Source organism: Callithrix jacchus, chromosome 18 (assembly GCF_049354715.1).
Source record: "Callithrix jacchus isolate 240 chromosome 18, calJac240_pri, whole genome shotgun sequence".
In the NCBI taxonomy this organism is placed as follows: domain Eukaryota; kingdom Metazoa; phylum Chordata; class Mammalia; order Primates; family Cebidae; genus Callithrix; species Callithrix jacchus.
Window position 1 is genome coordinate 31039227 of NC_133519.1, and position 19170 is coordinate 31058396.

A 19170-nucleotide genomic window follows, 5' to 3' on the forward strand; every position below is an offset into this window, starting at 1 on the left:
CATCATGGATTATGTATGCAACCATAAAAAATGCATTATGCAGCCATAAAAAATGACTTCATGTCCTTTGTAATGACATGGATGAACCTGGAAACCATCGTTCTCAGCAAACTGACACAGGAACACAGAATCAAGCACAGCATGTTCTCACTCATAGGTGGGTGTTGAACAATGAGAACACATGGACACAGGGAGGGGAGCATCACACACTGAAGTCTGTGTGGGGGGACTTAAGGAGGGACAGTAGGGGGGAATTGGGGAGGGATAACATGGGGAGAAATGCCAGATATAGGTGATGGGGATGGAGGCAGTAAACCACATTGCCATGTATGTACCTATGCAACAATTCTGCATGTTCTTCACATGTACCCCAGAACCTAAAATGCAATACACACACAGACACATACATACATACACACAGAACATAAGTGTTGGCAAGGATGTGAGAAAATTGGAACCCCTGTGCACTGTTGTTAGAAATGTAAATTGGTATAGACTTTAGGGAAAACAGTGCCAGTTCCTCAAAAAGCTGGAACTAGAAGAACCATATGACCCTGTAATTCGACTTCTGGGTATACACCCAAAATAACTAAAAGCAGAGGTTCCAACAGATACTTGTATACTCATGTTCACAGCAGCACCATTCACAATAATCAAGGAGTAAAAGCAACCCAAGTGCCCACTGACAGATGAATGACAGCAAAATGTGGAATATACATACAATAGAATATTATTCAGCCTTAAAAAGGAAGGGAATTCTGACACACGCTACAAGATGGATGAATTTTGAGGATATTATGTGAAGTAGAATTAGCCAGTCACAAAAGGACAAATATTTTATGATTCCACTTCTATGAGGTATCTAGAATAGTCAAATTCAGTAGTCAAAGTTGAATGGTTGTCAAGGGCTGGAGAGAGGGGGAAATGAGGAGTTAATATTTAATGGGTACAGAATTTCAGTTTTGCAAGATAAAAAGTTTCTGGGGTTGGATGGTGGTGATCATTGCACAACAATGTGATGTACTTAATGTCACCAAACTGTACACTTAGAAATGGTTAAGATAGTAAATGTTATATGTATTTTACATTTAAAAATAATGTTTTTAAGTGTAATAGAAGTATTCTAAATTTTAAATTTAATTATTTGAATGAATTTTACCATTCATCTTATTTTACGTAAGGCCAGTTGTAAATAAAGATTACAAAAGTTTTAATCTTATATGTGAGATCACCAAAATTTCATAATTTGTGTTTTATAACTCATAAGTGTAAATGTATTTCCTTATCAGAACAATGATAATACTTCACAAAACTTTTTGTTTTATTTCTTGATATGTTCACACTCTACCAACACTCTCTACATTTGGCTCACTGATGAACAAGAAAGAACTTATTCCTGGCTGGGCACAGGGTCTCCCACCACTAATCCCAGCACTTTTGAGAGGTCAAGGCAGGCAGATCACCTGAGATCAGGAGTTCGAGATCAGTCTGGCCAACATGGCAAAACCCCATCTCTACAAAAAATACAAAAATTATCTGGGCCTGGTGGCACACGCCGGGAATCCCAGCTACTCATGAGGCTGAGGCAGAAGAATTGCTTGAAACTGGGAGACAGAGGTTGCAGTGACCGAGATCATACCACTGCACTCCAGCCTGGTCAACAGAGAGAGACTCTGTCAAAAAAAAAAAAAAGAAAGAAAGAAAAAAGAAATGAAGAACTTCTTCCTTATAATATGGCAACTATGGATGGACCTATTTTCCCCTTTTCTTCTATGTCAACATTTTTAACATACGTGATTGGGTTGTAAGGAAATAATGCAAATAAAAATGTATATGATAGGGGCCGGGCTCAGTGGCTCACACCTGTAATCCCAGAACTTTGGGAGGCCAAGGTGGGCAATCACCTGAGGTAAGGATTTCGAGACGAACCTGGCCAACATGACAAAACCCCATCTCTACTAAAAAATCCAAAAATTAGCCGGGTGTGGTGGCACATGCCTGTAATCTCAGCTACTCAGGAGGGTGAGGCAGGAGAATCACTTAAGGCAGGCAGAGGTTGCAGTGAGCTGTGATTGTGCCACTGCACTCCAGCCTGGGTGACAGAGCGAGACTCTGTCTCAAAAAAAAAAAAAAAAAAGATAGGGTTCCTAGGTCATTCTTACTTCTCTGAATACTATTACCTTCTTTCTGCATTGGAAACAAGTTTTGTTTCTAATGGAAAGGATGGCCTCTTGGGGCTCTCAGCACCTCTGCTGTTGTAGACATGTTAATATGGGCGCATATTGATACATGTGATGTGAGCATCTGCTGATATAAGGTGTGTAGACACGAGCACAGAATTCTGGTGGACCCACATACATAGGGGTTGGGCAAAACTCAAAGCAAGTTCAAGCAAGTAGACACACTCAGTGTGTGTCATGGAAACAGGGTAGCAATCATGAATGTTATGTGCAAATGGACCGCAAGGCACGAGGGAAACAAGTATGCATGTGTCTCCTCTGCTCACACACGTGCTCCACTGTCTCACTGCACTTCACTCACAGAACACAAGTTCAAAGACAAATTTTAAGAATTTCAAGATGACAGAGCTTTTAACCACCAGTGTCCTTCTGAGAGCGGCCCACTGGGACTGCACTCGTCACACGCCCATGAAGTCAGCCCTGAGGATGGCTACTCTCTCGGAGCATTTACACATTCTCAATATTGTCTTAAAAGGTGGGACCCATGCTGAGTGTCCATTTAGTAAGGTCAGGAGAAGGATCTCATAAAGCTCAGTGGTTTTACTTCTGCAAATACCAGTATCATGTTAACTTCTTTTTCTTTTTAATACCAGAACTTTCTCTGGCCCATCGATTCCTTGCTGCATACATTTCTCATTTTTCAACCTTGTATTTTCCTTCTAAATTGATTAATAGTCTTTAGTAAGACATGTTGGATTCCACTTTGTACACTAACCCAAACCTAACACAGAGCGGGCGCTTTGCACTTGTTGCATTGATCGATTATGTTATTCAGTACTCAGAAACAAATACTCTGCGGTGGCCCTTCTACTTGTCATTCAGTCATGTATCCAATTATTTATTCAGCTACAAATATTTCTGGTACATCTATGCCATGCCAGGCACTCTCTCCTCCTCTTTCAGGCCTCTTTCTAATTTCTCACACTTTTCTCTTTAGAACAAAGATGAGGAATGGTGATTATTTTCATCAACATCAAGATGCAGAGAGATTGCTGCTGTATTTTCGCCCCACTTCTCTTAAATCTATTCCCATTTTTACTAGTCATATACTCCTTATGATTGGCAAATGTGTCCTCTTAATGTTCTACCCTCCTTAGTGTGACCTGCAATCTCAATGAAATATATATATATATATATTTTTTTTTTTGGAGACGGAGTTTCACTCTTGTTTCCCAGGCTGGAGTGCAATGGCACGATCTCGGCTCACTGCAACCTCCACCTCCTGGGTTCAGGCAATTCTCCTGCCTCAGCCTCCCGAGTAGCTGGGATTACAGGCACACGCCACCATGCCCAGCTAATTTTTTAAAAAATATTTTTAGTAGAGACGGGGTTTCACCATTTTGACCAGAATGGTCTCGATCTGTTGACCTTGTGATCCACCCGCCTCGGCCTCCCAAAGTGCTTGGATTACAGGCTTGAGCCACCGCGCCCGGCCGAAATATATTCTTTATAGAACTCAGTTATTAGCTAAAAGCATTAAAAGCACTAGCCCAAAGCAGGGTTATACTCAAAGTCTTTTAAAATTAGTACTGCACAGCAAGGTGTTGGGAGGACTGGGCCCAGGGCCCAGGGAGGGAGCACTCAGGGGCTCAGGAAAGCCACTGTTTACCAAAGAGAAAGAAGTAGTTCAATAATTTAAAACTAGTATAGCTGAGCAGGCATGGTAACTCATGCCTGTAATCCCAGAATTCTGAGAAGCTGAGGCAGCAGGGTCACTTGAAGTCAGGAGTCAAGAGCAGCTTGGGTAACATAGTGAGTATGGGTAACATAGTGAGACCTGCCTGTACAAAAAATAATTAGCTGGACCTGGTGGTGCCCACCTGCAGTCCCTGCTACTCAGGAGGCTGAAGCAGGAGAATCGCTTGAGCACAGAAGGTCAAGGCTGCAGTGAGTCATGATCACACCACTGCATTCCAGCCCGGGAAATAGAGCAAGACTTTGTCTCGACAAACAAACAAAAGTAGTATAGCTGTATTCACATATATCCACTGGCCGATATCAGGCAAGCCCTACAGTAGGCTTCTATTGACACCCCTGAGAGTTCCTCTTGCTCTCTGCGGTGGTACAAAACCAATAAGAAATCTCCTCTATTAGAACTATTTGGCCAGGCACAATGGCTCATGCCTGTAATCTCAGCACTTTGGGAGGCTGAGGCAGACAGATCACCAGAGGTCAGGAGTTTGAGACCAGCCTGGCCAACATGGTGAAACCCTGTCTCTACCAAAAAAAAAAAAAAAAAAAAAAAAAAAATATATATATATATATATATATATATATATATACATACACACACACACACACACACACAAATTAGCTGGATATGGTTGTGGGTGCCTGTAATCCCAGCTACTTGGGAGGCTGAGGCAGGAGAATCTCTTGAACCCAGGAGGCGCAGGTTGTAGTGAGCTGAGACTGTGCCATTGCACTCCAGCCTGGACAACAAGAGCGAAACTCTGTCTCAAAAACAAATAAACAAACAAAAACTACCTGAATGGTTGTCCCTCTTCATGCAGGAGTCAGATCCCAACTGAAATGCCATCCAAAATGTCTTTAACTCTGGCTCCCTTTAGCAGTATAAGCGAGCAGCAGGGTGTTACTGACAGGCCTAAGGAATGGAAGAGGGAGATGGAGGAAAAGAGACACGAAATAGAAGAAAGGTATGAGGAGAAAATAGGCCATCTGCCATTTCTCAGGAGCAGCATGGTCTACCCGTGTTCAGCTGTAGGCATATGCTTCATGAAGCGCAGCCATGAGGTAGCAGAAAGGGCCATGGCCTGAGGGAAGAAAGACCTATGCTCACGAGTCAGTAACTCGAGTCATCCTGGGCAACCACTTACCTTTTCTGAGTCTCGTATCCTCCCTTTAAATGTGTAGGACATCTACTTCCCAAGACCTTTGCTAGTATTCAGTGCAGTAAAGTTAACACAAGTGCATGCAATTAGCATGTATTAGTGCCTCACATGCATTAAAAATTTATGGAATCTATACACAAAATGAATGCAAACTTAAGTAAATATAAATGTAATATGAGGAAGTTTAAAGCCTTAATGAATCAAATAATGTAACATCTACTTTCTCTAATCTGCCCTGGAAGTAAATCCTACTTGTCTGATGGGTGTGTATTTATCCAAAGCCAAGTCGATATTAATTTGTATCAGAAAATGCCCTGTGTGTAAGGAAGTTAAGCCCTAGAGATAATAGTGACAAGAAAAAACAGTATTTTGAATGGAAAAACCCATCCAATCCACCTGACTGCTGCCCTCTCCTCTGCCTCCTCCCTGCTCACCAGCTCTGACCTGGTACCAAGTGAGAATCAGAATCAGCTGATTCTACACATTTCCAAGCAAAGAGAGTATAATATATGCCTGTCCTCATGCTCTCATTCATTTCCTTTCTCCTCCTCTTCTCTCAGCCTTCTCTCCTTCCTTCCCACTTTCCATCACATTCAGAGTCTTCATTATCATCACTAATATTTTTAAGTACTGAAGTGGTTGCAGGTACAGTCTAGGTGCTTTCTATTATCTCAACTCCATTTACTTTGTCACAAACCCACTATTTTAGAGGATATTAACTAAACAAACAAGCTTACTTTATTTCTACTGTAATTAGAAAGTGAATCTTAAGTGGCATATGTTAACACTATTAAAATAAATCAGTGTTTTATTCACAACTGGAGATGATGTTGCCCTTTAGAGAACATCTGTCACCCTCTGGAGACATTTCTGGTTCTCTTAGCCAGAGGGGATGCTCTAGTTGGGGCGGTCCTATACATCCTTCAATGCACAGAACAGCACCCCACTTCAAAGAAATATCTGGCCTAAAATGTTAACAGTTCTGAGAGTAACAAACCCTGACATAAACTAATTTTTATAGAGATTAGAAAAAATGCACCACTAAGAAAAACTTAGGTTGCCATTAAATCTTTTACATCAAATTATATAATTTTTAAAACAATTTTCACACCTTGCTGCAGTCACGAGAACTATGTTTTTTTCTTTTCTTTTCTTTTCTTTTTTTGAGATGGAGTCTCACTCTGTTGCCCAGGCTGTGGTGCAGTGGCAATCTCAACTCACTGCAGCCTCCACCTCCCAGGTTCAAGCAATTCTCCTACCTCAGCCTCCCCAGTAGCTGGGATCACAAGCATGCGCCACCACACCCAGCTAATGTTTGTATTTTTAGTAGAGACGGGGTTTCACCATGTTGGCCAGGCTGGTCTTGAGCTCCTGCCCTCTGGTGATCTGCCAGCCTCAACCTCCCAAAGTGCTGGGATTACAGTGAGGTGTGGTGGCAGGCGCCTATAATTCCAACTACTTGGGAGGCTGAGGCAGGAGAATCACTTGAACCTGGGGGACAGAGGTTGCAGTGAGCCGAGATCATGCCACTTCACTCCAGCCTGGGAGAAAGAATGAAACTCTGTCTCAAAACAAAACCATAAAACTACAAGAAGTCAAAGTACTTTTTATCTCCATAAAGTGAAGAGCAAAAATGTAGGACGGTTAGCCTTATAAAAACATCATTTTCTTAATGAAAAAAATGTTACTAGCTCAGTGAACAATGGCTTCTTTTATAAGGAAACGGAAAATATCATTGTTTTGCAACTTTTTCCCTTTAGCCTTCAATCTTGCTGGCAATCCTTAAACTAAACCTGCTCATTATCCTGTTAGGTGAAACTTTTATTTCCCATCTTACTTTCCCCGAGTCAAGGGGTTTCTTCAGCATTGCCAAGGTAGATTTAAAACAAAAGTTTAACACCCTCTATTCCAGACCAAGATCTGCCAACAACCATGAAAAGCCAAATGTTTACTTAGTTTTCTTTCACGTCTGATACTGGACCCTATTCCTTCTAATTTATTCAATGGAGCATTTTCCCCATACATATCTTTCATTCAAATAGTGTTCATTGTTTCCTAGTGTTCCTAAAAAGCTTATGTTGTCCCCAAAAGTTTATGTTACGCTGCTTTCCCAAAAAGCTTATGTTGTCTTCTAAGACCATTCTCTGTAAACATAGCCCAAATCCCAGTTCTTGATGGCTTTCACACTGAGCTGTTTTCAGGTCCACGCCAGCTCTGGGCTCAGCCAAGTTGGCTCAGTATTATATGTGCCTAAAGTTGCCTGGAGACATACTGGTGCCAGGAACAAACTTCAGGCATTTCAAACTTCACTGTTTATTTTTAAAGTCCATATTCCTTTTATTTAAGAACTCCTCTTCCTCTCTCTTCTCCCAAAAAATCATTCAGCTTTCAAAACAGGGCTCATTCTAGAGCCACAAAGTCTTGTTTACCCTAGAAACTTGGCCAGCAGGTTTTGAATTCTGAACAGTATGCCCTACTTAATGGGAGAGGTTAGAAGGAGAGAAAAATCACTTTCCCAGAAGTATGCAGCTAAAATTCTAACTAATCTACTTTTAAAATTTGAAATTTCTTCCTTCCTTATTTTATTATAAGAAAGCCTGGTTGAAAGCCATTGTTGATGACTTTCTAACGCAGTCCAGGCCTGTTTTTGTAAATACTTTGTCTCTCGCTAAAGGCCTTCGTCCTCTCTCTAGTCTTTAGTGCTTCCTGCTTTTGTCCATTCATCAGTAGTTCATATTATTTTTGAAAGGAAATTTTGATGAGATATTTGTTGTACTGTCTTAATTGAAAGTGTCAGTCATCTCTGAAGACACTGATGATTTCCTTCTTAGCGTTCTGCTTGTGATTATAGATGATATGACCAAGTAAATATTGGATCCCTGCAGTTGGCAGTCGCCCCCAATTGTAAACTTACTCCAGATGTGGTTGAAATAATCGGAAGTATGACCTAACAATGAAAAGTTTAATTATGAATGTACCATTCCCCACAACTACTTTGCTTAATATAAACACTTTTAGACAGACTTAAAGAAATATATTTACCACAGATACAATCTATGCTATCTTCTTCCGTGTAACTCAAGCATTAAGTATCACCATCTAATTCTTATTTCTCCCATTTTTCCATAAAGATGCTGAGAAACTTCTTCCACTTGGAGTTTGTGTAACAGATGCCTAAACAGTTCTCTGTTCCAACCATGTCTGCCTTCATAGCAATTATATTCTGTAGTTAGTCACCTTGCTATCAATTCTGATTCTCTAATTAAAGATCCTTTCTTGGAGTCTTATCCTGTTATATAATATATATAATCCCTTCTTACGATTTTTCTTTATGCAATTTTCTTTTCAGCTCAGAAAATGAAGAAAACTAAAAAACTTCTTGCCCTGTAATAGTCTCTTTCCAACGAATAAACTGCTAACGAGGCACATCTTGTCAGCATGTCAATCCTCCCCCAAGCACCTTCTTTCCTGTCATGTTTCCTCTCTTTAGTTCTCTGTGGTGCAATCTTGACAACATATTTTATCATTTTCAAAAATGTCAAATCTGCCTGTTCTTTTTTTATAATGTCCTATTATTTTCTTAGGATTTTAAGTATTTATGTCAAGTCTTCAATTATTTCCAAATGGTTGTTTTGTGTTATCTTTGATATCATTGTTGCAGCAACAATATAAAGTTCTTGGGCTCTAATCCCCCTGTTGCAATGCCTGCTGGTTCTTGCTGATGGTAAATGGTTCCAGGGTCCACACAACACATACGCACTGCGGGGGCTCTGTTCGCATCATCCTGCATGTGCCCTTGCTGTGTGCAACACACAAGCTAAGAAGACATCTGTGGTGTGCCTAATCGGTTCTGCTTTGAGGTATACATTTTTATCAGTAACTTATCTTTAATAGGAATATTTTTTCCTGTGGGAATCTCATAGAAATTGCCCTCCGGTTTTACATAAATTCTGCCATGCATTCAAAGGGGATTATCAGGTATCAATTTTTAAATGATTATTTCTTTTAAACAATGGAGGTTTCTGGACCCCGAAGGTGTTATCAACTCAATGCTCAAATCTGTGCAAGGTGCGAGGCAATTTCAGTTTTTCAAGAGACTTCTCAGGAGAGACTCAAGCTTCCGTTTTATTTTCTTAAGTTGGAAATGATTTTTTTCCTTTTGCCATTCTTTCACTGAAAGCATACCCACTCAGGGATTCCTACTTTATACTGAGTCTCAGCCACAATAGGCAACCATAAGTGAACCCAAGACTCTGTCTCCTGTGCTCACATGGCTGTTTTCCCCAAATCCCCAGGTTAGTAGAAACTTTATACCCCAATCCTTGCTTGCATGAAAAAATACAGGCAGCTACCTGTATTGGTCCATATACTCAGCACTCTCTTTTCAGATCCCTTCTCATTTTTTTGCACCATGAAATTTCCTTGTTTTTCTTACAAACCAAGCTTTGCATTAAAAGTAGTTTTTATCTAGTGTATCTGGTACTGCATGTACAAAAGACGTGTACAGAAACTTTATCAAAGAAAAGATACGGATGATAAATAACACCATGTCATCTTTCCAAAACCTAAAATATTATATTGTTGAAATTTTAAGAAAAAATACTCCATATCACATATAAAAATTAACACAAAATGAACCATAGGTCTAAATGTGAAACATGAAATCATACAATTTTTAGAAGAAGACAGGAGAAAAATCTCTGTGATGCTGAATTAGGCAAATTTCTTAGATAAGACACAAAAAGCATGAACAAAAATTTAGAAGAAAGATAAACTGGACTTTATCTAAATTTAAATTTTCTGCTTTTCAAGACATTCTTAAGAAAATGAAGACCTTTTCTTAGAAAATGAAAAGACAAGCTGAAGACTGAGTGAAAATATTTACAAACCACATTTGTCAAAAGACTCATACCGAGAATATATAATATATATATATGACATATATATATATATGTCATATATATGTAGTGAGTCGCATGACTCATTAAAAAAATCTAATTTATAAAATGGGCAAAAGATGCATACAGTTCACTTTGTTCAAAGTTTCACTTTGTCAGTGAAAATATATGGATGATAAATAACATCATTGGTCTTTAGGAATGTGAAATTAAAACCACAATGAGATACTACCATACACTTGCTAGAATGAATAGAATTTTTTAAAACCTGACAATACCAAATGTTGACAAGAATGTAGAGTGACAGGAATTCTTATACACCTCCGTATGAAACAATACAGACATCCTAGAAAACAGTTTGGCAGTCTCTTATAAACATACAATTACCATGTGATCCAGCAATCCTATTCCTAGTATTTACCCAAGAGAAATGAAAATATATGACTATACAGAGACTTATACACAAATGCTTGTAGTCGCTTTACTATTTGTTATGGGTTGAATTGCCTGCTGCCCCCCAATTCATATGTTGAAGTCCTAACCCCAGTACTTCAGAATGTGACCTTTTTGGAAACAGGCTGGTTGCAGATATAGTCAATCAACGTGAAATCATACCGGAGTAGAGTGGGACTTTAATCCCTTATGACTGGAGTCTTTTTAAAAGGAGAAATTTGAACACAGGCACACAGATACAGGGAGCGTGCCATGTAAACATAAAGATGGCCATCCACAAGCCAAAGAGAGGACCGGAAGAGATCCTTCCCTTGTGACCCTCAGAAGGAACAAACCAGTGGCGGTACGAGGGCTGCTCACAGCGAGCGGAGCCACTGTTCGGACCGCAGCGCATTCCCCAGCTCTCCGCCGCCCGCCAGCGCCAGCCGAGGAAGCCCGAGCCCAGCCTGCGGCCCCAGCAGCAGCGCCATGGCTGGGTGGATGCCTCCATCAACAACCTCATGGCGGACAGGACCCATCGTGGCCTACAAGGACTCGCCCTCTGGGCCGCAGTCCCCAAGAAAACCTTCGTCAACATCACGCCAGCCGAGACTGCTGTCCTGGTTGGCAAAGACCAGTCAAGTTTTTCGTGAATGGGCTGACACTCGGGGGCCAGAAACGTTCGGTGATCCGGGACTGACTGCTGCAGGATGGGGAATTTAGCAAGGGTCTTCACACCAAGAGCACAGGTGGAGCCCCCACCTTCAGTGTCACTGTCACCAAGACCGACAAGACGCCAGTCCTGCTGATGGGCAAAGAAGGTGTCCACGGTGGTTCGATCAACAAGAAATGTTATGAAATGGCCTCCCACCTTCGGTGTTCCCAGTACTGACCTCGTCTGTCCCTGGCCCTTCGCCACTCCCCACAGCCTTGCACTCCTTTACTCCCGGTACACACATACACGATTACCCCACACCCCTTATTGCTGCCAAAGCCACATGGGCTGAGGGACACAGCTGGATGGTCAGACACCTCCCCCTACCCATACACTTCCTGTGTGTGGTTGGAAAACTTGTTTTGGTTTTTTCTTTTATCCTGAATAAAAAAGGTTCTACACACACACACACACACACACACACGCAGAACAAATCTTGCTGGAACCTTGATTTTGGACTTGCAGACTTTAGAACTGTGGGACAGTATATTAAGCTACTCAGTTTGTGGTACTTAGTTATGGCAGCACTAGTAAGCTGATATAATTAGTCCAAAATTGAAAACAACCCAAATTTCCACTAACAGATTAAAGGATAACATAGTATGGTACATCCATGCTGTGAGATACAGCTCATTAACACAAAGGAACTAAGTACTTGTAAATGCAACAACATCTCAGAATCACTCATGCCTATTGATATAAGCCAGAAACAAAAGGCTACCGTCTGTATGTTTTTATTTACTTCACATTCCAGAAAAGGCAAAACTGTCAAGACTAAAATAATCAATGGTTGCCAAGGGCCAGTGACCAGGGGGAATAAATTGGGTACGAAAAGGCACAAAGGAACTTTTAGGGGCAAAGGAAATATTCTGTATTTTGATTAGGGTGGTAGATATATTATCGTAGACATCGGTCAAAACACATACACCTAAAAAGGGTGAGTTTTACTACATGTAAATAACCCTTCAATAAACCTGACTCCTAAAAATTATATTACAAAAATACCAAGATGGAAACCAAAATATCATATATTCTCATCACCTAAATATAATCACTATGAACATTTTGCTATATTAATATCCAGTTTTTATATAGAGAATATATATTTAAAAGTATAGGGTGACATTGTATAGTTTTATAATTTACTTATTCCATTTAACAAAATATTGTAAATACCAATATTATTCTGAAATTTTACTTCTGACTATTTCATGGGATATGGGTATGCTACAGTTTCTTCCACCAGTGCCCTGTTGTTGAAAACTGTGGGTTGGTGGGTGCAGTGGGTCACATCTGTAATCCCAGCACTTTGGGAAGCAGAGGTGGAAGGATTGCTTGAGTTCAGGAGTTCAAGACCAGCCTGGGCAAGATACAGAGACCCTGTCTCTACTAAAAATTAAGAAAAGAAAATCAGTGGGCATGGTGGCACACACCTATACGCCCAACTACTTGGGAGGCTAAGGTGGGAGGATCGCTTGAGCTCAGGATGTGGAGGCTGCAATGAGCCATGATCATACCACTGTACTCCAGTCTGGGCAACAGAGTGAGACTCTGTCTCAAATAAAAAAACAACCTGTGGGTTTCCCTGCAGTGTTTTGCAATAATAATGCTTCAATCAATCTCTTTAAAGCTTAGTTGTTATTTAATCTATTAAAATGGAATGATTTTTTGTTAGTGATCTCATATATTAATATAAAATTATTAATATTAAAAAGTGATCCATTTCTTATTAGAATATATCCCATTGCTATACATACTTTTTCCCCCAGAGTCAGGGTCTTACTCTGTAACCTAAGTTAGACTGCAACAGCCAGATCACAGCTCACTACAGCATCAAACTTGAATTCCTGGGCTCAAACCATCCTCCTGCCTCAGCCTCACTTGTAGCTGGAGCTACAGATGAATGAACGACCACACCCAGCCCCCATTACTATATGTTTCTGAGAGTTGTTCTCTTTTTGACATATGCTTTCCTGTGGCAGAATTGAGAAAGGCTGAGTAGTATAGTGAAATAACATAGGTGCTGGAATCATGGGACTTTGTAGCCAGAAACAAAAGGCTACATTCTTTATGTTTTTATTTACATCACATTCCAGAAAAGGCAAAACTGTCAAGACTAAAATAAGATCAGTGGTTGCCAAGGGCCAGTGACGAGGGGGAATCAATTGGTCATTAGAAAGTCCACTAGCTTTCTCAGCTGTAAACTGCTGAGCTGCTCTCTTGCCTACATCCACTACAGACAGGCTATAAATGCTAAATATTGCTTTCTCCTTTGCAGTAAGGATGGCCAGGTGGCACAGCTCTGGCCAATGAAAGATCTATTGAGAGGGCCAGGTGGGTGACTTGTGCCTATAATCCCAGCACAGGAGGACTGCTTGAGCCCAGGAGTTTGAGACTAGCCTTGGCAATATAGCAAGACCCGTTTCTACAATTTTTTTTAAGCTGGGCATGGTGGCATGTTTCTAAAGTCCCAGCTACTCAGGAGGCTAAAGTAGGAGGATCACTTAAGCTCAGGAGTCCAAGGCTGCAGTGAGCTATGATCACACCACTCCACACCAGCCTGGGTGACAGAGTGAAACCCTGACTCTCAAAAATAAATAAATAACAAACAAAGTCTGTTGGGAAAGGTTTTGCCTTCTAACAAAAGCAAAGACACCTGGTGCCTGCTGCTTCCCTTCTTCCTCCTTCCGGTTGTGAACACAAGTGTAACACCTAGAGCAGCTGTCCTGCAACCACGAGGCGATGCTCATGAGGGTAAGTGGCTAACACGGTAAGAGTGGTGACATGGAAGGTCCAAGAGGCCTGGATCCTCGAAGACACTGTTGGGCCTCCCATGCCAGTCTCAGGAATGCCACCTCCAGGGCCTCTTTCGAATGAGGAAAACAACCTCCATCTGTTTAAACCAGGTTTTCTGTTACTTATAGATGAAAGCATTTCCAGTTAATATACCAATTGTTGTAAAGGCAAATGAGGTATATACAAGACAGTGCTTTTGTAAAATGGGAACCAACATATATATTGCTGATCAATTACATATAAAATTAATAGCATGCTAACTGGCTGGGCACGGTGGCTCACACCTATAATTCCAGCACTTTGGGAGGCTGAGGCAGGAGATTCATTTGAGCTCAGGAATTTGAGACCAGCCTGGGCAACATAGTGAAACCCTGTCTCTATAAATGAAAAAAATAATAATTTTTTTAAATGCTATCTTTCTACTTGTGATCTATTTTTCTCTCTCCAAGCTTCTCATTCATCTAGGGTTTATATTACCTTTCCTATACTCTTTCAACATTATTTTCAATTGTATACTACTGAGTGATTATTTTTTAAATGTATATAATTAAACCAAAATATTCTGTGCAAGTTTTAAAAAAATACAAATATTCAGTTGCCTTATTCAGTGAGTGTGTTGTGAACAGTGCCATGCCTGTATCATTAAGGGACTAACCCTTCCACTGTTGAAAGCCAGATCCATAAGAATAGAGTCAAGCATCTTGAGAAGAGTCAGATATCCCAAGGGACTGCTCCCAAGTGCATCACTTTCCTGAGCTAGGAATTCTCATTCCAACTCATGAAACAAACTTGTTGGAAACAAAGGCTGATAATGTTTTTAGGATACAGACCCCACATGTATTATAATTCATGTTAAACATGAAAAAGAGCAAGTCGCTGGCCCCTGAATCTTGGTTTTCTTGCTTTTAAAAAGGGGATGTGTATACGGACTGACCTGAAAGTATACTATAAACATAGTTAACATCCATAAAGCACTTGGGTATTGTATTTACTGGATGCTGGTCACACAGAAGCCTGGCTTTCACACCAGACAGCCATCTACCTCTTCATTCCTAGGCACAGCCGTTCAGACCCGTTTTTAAATTACCACCCATTGTGTGAGCTTGGAGAAAGAGTCACTTTCTCATCTGTAAAATATTATGATAATAATAGTTCCGACTTTATAAGAGTGTTATGAAAGACAAGTGAAGTAATCCTGGTAAAGTGCTTAGCATGGCTCCTGGCACGTGGATATGCCAAATAAATGCCAGCTATTATCAGCATCATAACTTGCACCTCTTCTGCTCCATTGGCTCTTTCCCTCTAGCATATAAACACCTTAAGTTTTTCCATCAAAAATAAATAATATCTCCTAGATATTACCTTTTATTTCTTTTCTCCTACAATTTATTTTTCTCTGGTCATATCCTCCACTTTGCCTTTGGCCACATACACATAGCTAATGTCAGCGCCTAAGGATTCAATAAGAGCCACCTGACCAAGGTGCAGGGGCAAGGAAAGCACGTGGCAGAGAAGCGCATGAGGCTGTGAGCCAGGATGTCATCTGTTCAAATCTTGGCTCCATGGCTTTCTAGGTGTGACCTTGGGCACATTTCTTATCATCTCTGAACCTCGGCTTTCTCACCAATAAGCTAGAGATGAAAACATCTGCCTTGCAAGACTGCAGTGAGGTTAAAACGCATAATGCACATAAAGTACACAGCACAATGCGATGCATGGTAGGAAATAGTTATCACCCAAAATGGAAAGTTCATTGCAACTCACCAGTCTTGTTGAGGTGGTAGGACTGAGGCCTGAAAAATGATTCAAGAGCAAGTTGAGATGTATCTGCCACCATCTTTAAGAACAAAAGGGGAGTGTGTTAAAGCCTTTGACTTCACTGAAAAAAATTAAGCTTTGCGTTGAGCAGGATGTTCAGACGGTGGTGAATCTGGGATTGGAATGCAAGTGTAGAATCCAAAGCCAGAAAATTAAATTTGGAGCTTGTAGTGGATGACATGAAAATAGATAATGTGTTTTATCTATTCCTACATAACAGATTACGCAAAAAACTTAGCAGATTAAAACAATAAGCATTCCCTACCTCACAACGTCCACAGGTCAGGAGTCCTGCAGCAGCATAGCTGGGTAGTTCTGGCCCAGGGTCTGTCATGAGGTTGCAGTCAAGGTACCTGGGCTGTGGGGGCCGCTTCCAAGCTCACTAGTGCGACTGTTGGCAGGAGGCCTCGGTTCCTTACCAGGAAGGCCTTTCCACGGGCTGTTTACAATGTGGCTTCCCCTCCCGTGAGTGATTCTCTGTAATGAGAAAAGCCTGAGCAGTCCAAGAAGGAAGCCACAGTCTTTTCTAATCTAATCCCAGAAGTGACATGCTGTCACTTCTGCCAATGCCATTGGTTATACAGGCCAACCCTGGTGTGATGTGGGAAGAGACTCACCGAAGAATGTGAGTGCCAGGGCGTGGGATCTCTGAGAGCCAACTTGGAGGCTGGATATTACAGATGAGCTCTCAAGCAATTGCATACATTGTGAGAAGAGGAGGGATCTGTAGAAAGAGCACTAAGGCACCCACAGATGTGGGTTAAAAAAAGAAAAGCTGGGTGCTGTGGCTCACGCCTGTAATCCCAGCACTTTGGGAGGCCAAGGTGGGCGGATCACCAGGTCAGGAGTTTGAGACCAGCCTGACCAACATGGTGAAACCCCGTCTCTACTAAATGTGCAAAAATTAGCCAGGTGTGGCGGCTTGTGCCTGTAATCCCAGCTACTCTGGAGGCTGATGTAGGAGAATTGCTTGAACCTGGAGGCAGAGGTTTCAGTGAGCCAAGATCGCCACTGCACTCCAGCCCAGCTGACAGAGCAAGACTCCATTTTAAAAAAGAAAAGAAGAGGAGGAAGGGAGGAAGGGAGGGAAGGAAGTCAGCTAAGATGGAGGATGAGCAATCAGAGGGGTGACCGGAGACCCAGGAATGACACTGTCTGCAACAAGAGTGAAGCAAGGTTTCTGAAAGAGTGCAGAATCAACACTAAATGCTGTAGTGAGAGAAAAGCATATAAACTATTTAAAAATTTTAATCCAAAGTTATATTTAACTTGGGTCACATTATATTCTTGGATTTTATTTGACTGTTTGTTATTGTTTTTAACAGGTTTACATTTTCAATTCAGTCTTACTGGTGCTAATAACAAAAACCATTCTGAATTTCCCAAGCACAGGCTGGCTAGATTCTGGGAGACGAGGAGCTCAGCAGGGACTAGCTGGACGGGAACCATATCCACAGATAATCTGCAATGCACACAGTTCCCAGAAGGACGCTCAGGGGCCGCTGACATGAAGACGTCTCCTGATTTTCCACATTGGATGTTATTCCACTTTTACGTAGGCCCAAGAACCCCACAGAAGATAGCTCTTTCGTTGAGACAATCCCCCTCCCCCGCCCCGAGAGTTGGATCTAACCTCCCCGCACTGGGTTTTTTAAAGGACACACCACTCTCACATAAAGCCAGATGCTGACTTAGAGTGAGTGTGTGTGCTTGCCTCCTTGGCTGTCTCTCATCACTAATTTTGCTAGTGGGAGATCACAGTTCCATCTTCAAAAACAAATTATATTGTAATGCTTTCTTAATCAAAAACCCTTTGAGTCATGCTTACTGAAATCTGTTACATGGATTTAACTGATCTGCAGGGAAGAGATTTTCTGTTCTCTGTGGAATTAAAAAACTCAGAAAGGAAATGAATAGATGAAAATGTTCCAGTCATGAAATCCCTCCCTTTAATAAGATGTGTCACAATGAAGTATTACCTACTGGTAAGTTTACTTAACTTCAGTCAAATCAGAACTAACCAGTCGCTCAGAGAGCCTAGGCCTTGGGAAAAAGCTGGGTTCATACCAACTCCTATAGTTACCACTGTTTTTCTTTAAGATGTAGAAACTGAATTTCCTCAGCAGTAACATGGAGAAATATGAACCATCTATTTGGGTGGTTGAAAGAATGATAGATACTATATGTATCTTCACGTGTGAACATATGTTTTAGGGACAATGGACTATTCAAAGAGGTAAAGCGATATTTTATCTATTTTTGAACTTTCCCAAAAGCCAGAAGGTTTTGCTTGTATGTCTTCACACCCCCAAAATCTGTCCAGATTTCTGGCTAGACATACTTTCCCACGTGTTACTCTTCAACATGGTGCCCTCTGAGCCTCTGACCACCCCTCCACTGAATACTGACCACTTAAATAATGATAGATTGAAAAGAGTCTTGATTCCATACCAAAGATAGCAAGTGGATTATGCTTGATCTGTAATTTATAAACTTTTAATGTATGAGAAGCTATTGTAAACATCAAAACATTTTACAGATCCCCATTGAATACCTGTTAGGCTTTTAATATGTATCGAATAAAAAAATTTACGGCTGGGTGTGGTGGCTTATGCCTGTAATCCCAGCACCTTGGGAGGCCAAGTTGGGTGGATCACCTGAGGTCAGGGGTTCAAAACCAGCCTGGTCAACAAGGCAAAACCCCATTTCTATTAAAAATACAAAATTAGCTGGGTGTGGTGGCTCATGCCTATAATTCCAGCTACTTGAGAGGCTGAGGCAGGAGAATCACTTGAACCCGGGAGGCGGAGGCTACAGTGAGCCAAAACTGTGCTAAGGAAGGAGACCCAGGCATCTAGGATTACCTCCCCCCTTGACTTCCACTCTGCATTTCAATAGAAGAAAAGGCTGGCCAACTGGCATCTCCTAAATCACCTTCTGTAAATAGCAGGCATGGTGTAGGGGAATCTCTCTGAAGACATTGTTTTTAAGTGAGATCAAACCCCCACCCCACTCCTCCATCGACCAAGACACTTTCATATGTGATTTCTAAAGCTGTAAACCCAAGACCCTTTCACATGTAATTTCTAAGGCTATAAGCGTAAGATCCTTTCACATGTAATATCTAGAGTGTAAGCTCATATAAAGGCAGAGTTTCTCTTTGTCAGGTGAGCTTGGCCGTTTAGACAAAACATAAAGCCTCGCTCCTGGGCAGTAATAATAAACAGCTCTTCCTTCCCAGTTCGGTGTTCGAGAGGTCTGTTTCTTGTGGCTGCTCCTGCTTCAGCGCCATTGCACTTCAGCCTGGGCAACAGGAGCAAAACTCCGTCTCAAAAAAAAAAGAAAAAGAAAAAATGTCCATTCATGCATGACCTCCTGGGCTATAAAGGCTCCAGGCTCTAACAGCTGCCCAAACAGAA

At 41.3% G+C, this 19170-nt stretch overlaps 1 long non-coding RNA gene across 1 annotated transcript in view; it reads right to left on the reverse strand.

Annotated features, from left to right (window-relative positions):
* LOC144580263 (uncharacterized) overlaps positions 1–19170 on the reverse strand; it is a 56246-nt gene that overhangs the window by 31300 nt on the left and 5776 nt on the right. Inside the window, exon 2 of the long non-coding RNA XR_013529541.1 lies at positions 16017–16228. This is a non-coding gene — a long non-coding RNA (uncharacterized LOC144580263). The remainder of the gene's footprint in view (positions 1–16016; positions 16229–19170) is intronic.